We start from the raw sequence: 2,122 nt of genomic DNA on the forward strand, positions 1-2,122 counted from the left end.
TGTCTCACTCCACCAGTGTGTGGGGCAACTGAGCATCTGGGGGCCCAACTGTAGGGATGACCAGGGATCTGACAGGCATGGGAGGCATCCGGAATGAGAAGAAAACTATGCAACACCTAAATAACTGTCTGGCTGCCTACCTGGAGAGGGTGAGAAGCCTGGAGGCTGATAGTCAGAGACTGCAGACCAAGATCTGGGAACACCTGAGAAGAAGCAACCCCAGGTCAGAGATTGGGGGCATTATTTCAAGACCATCAAGGACTTGAGGGCTCAGACCTTTGCAAGTTCTGTGAACAATGCTGGTATCATTCTGCAGATTGACAATGCCCCAAATTGCTGCTGATGACTTCAGAATCAAGTATGACAGGGAGCTGGCCACGCACCAGTCAGTGGGGAGTGACATCAATGGGCAAAATCTGCAAGGACACTGATAACATCGATGTCAGTTGGCTGCAGCTGGAGACAGAGTTCAAGGCTCTCATGGAGAAGTGCTCTTCATGAAGAAGAACCATGAGGAGGGAGTAAATGGTCTACAAAACCAGATTGTTGACTCTGGGTTGACTGTGGAGTTGGATGCCCCCAAATCTCAGGGCCTCAGGAAGATCACAGTGGACATCTCGGTCCAGTGTGACAAACTGGCTCAGAAGAATGGAGAGGAGCCAGACAAGTACTGGTCTCAGCAGATGGAGGAGAGCGCCACAGTGGTCACCTCACAGGCCACTGAGATAGGAGCTACTGAGATGACACTCACACACCTGAGACTTACAACCCAGTCCTCAGAGATCAACCTAGATTCCAGGAGAAACCTGCAGGCCAGCTCGGAGAACAGCCTGAGGGAGTGAAGACGTGCCGTGCCAGGCAGAGGGAACAGCTCAACGGGACCTGCTACACCTGGAGTCAGAGCCGGTCTAGACCTGGCCAGAGGGGTGCACCAGCCCTGGGTGTACCAGGCCCTGCTGAACATCAAGGTCACACTGGAGGCTGAGATCGTCATCTACCACCTCCTGCTGGAATAAGGGGAGGACTTGGATCTTGGTGACACCCTGGACAATAGCAACTCCATGCAGTCCACCCAAAAGACCACACCTGCAGGACAGTGGGCAGCAGCATGGCGTCTGCGGTCACTGACACCAAAGTTCTGAGGCATTAAGGCAGCTGAAGAGGTGCACCTGTTGGGGGTTAGGAGGCCAATTAAAAGTTCAGAGATCATCATTAAAAAAAAAAAGAATGGGCCATGTGTCAGGTGGCATGAATAAAAATAAATCTTATTCTAAACATATTTTGTGAAACTGAAGAACACAAAAGAGAAAAAAAAATCTTAAATGCTATGGTAACCATACTATTTATTGTGCAAACTGGGACACCCTTTGGAGTCATTATCCCAAGACAACAGACTTACACCGGGCTGTGCTGGGCAAACCCAGACAGAGTCATCCTATGGAAGGGCTGTGACACAAGAAGATCACCTCCACGGAATGATAATCAGACTGACAGCAGACTTCTCATTTGCAGCGATGGAAGCCAGAAAACTGCTGAGTCCTATCTAAAAAAGCTGAGAGCAAACTGCTGTGGATTTGAATTATGCACTCAGAAAACCTGTTTCAGGAAGAAAGCAGAAATAAAGACATTTAAGGTAAACCAAAACTGAGAGTGTATTCCACTACACCTTCAAAGAGGCTTGTAAAAGGTCTTCAGGAAGGAAAGAGAAGTAAAAACCTGCTGTGGGAGCAAAGTGTGGGATTTGAGAAGCAAGGAGTCAACAAAGATATGGAGAAGTTAGTAAATGTGTGTGTGCACGTGTACACCTAAAGCAGATGTTGTCTGTATAAGATGATAGTGTCTACTTTGATGGGTAAAAATAGAGTTGAAATGTGGGCAACGGCAGCATACATTAATGAACTGGAGAGAGTGGTCATGAGCAATGTTCTAAAGCTTTTTATGACCCTGGGAGAGAAAAATGATGATGAGCTTTATTATGGTAAAATACTAAGGGCAACCACTAAAATAAAAGAAATAATATCTATAATTTCCAAACTGGTAGAAGAGGTAAAATGAATAAGAAAAAAAATTCCCCAAAAAGAAAGAACAATTAGCAAATCTGATAATACCAAGTATTAGCAAG

At 46.4% G+C, this 2,122-nt stretch overlaps 1 pseudogene; it reads left to right on the plus strand.

Annotated features, from left to right (window-relative positions):
- The first annotated feature begins 497 nt into the window (after window positions 1-497).
- Window positions 498-1,142, plus strand: LOC118497249 (annotated as a pseudogene).
- Window positions 1,143-2,122: the final 980 nt, after the last annotated feature.

Source organism: Phyllostomus discolor, chromosome 11 (genome assembly GCF_004126475.2).
Source record: "Phyllostomus discolor isolate MPI-MPIP mPhyDis1 chromosome 11, mPhyDis1.pri.v3, whole genome shotgun sequence".
Lineage (NCBI taxonomy): Eukaryota > Metazoa > Chordata > Mammalia > Chiroptera > Phyllostomidae > Phyllostomus > Phyllostomus discolor.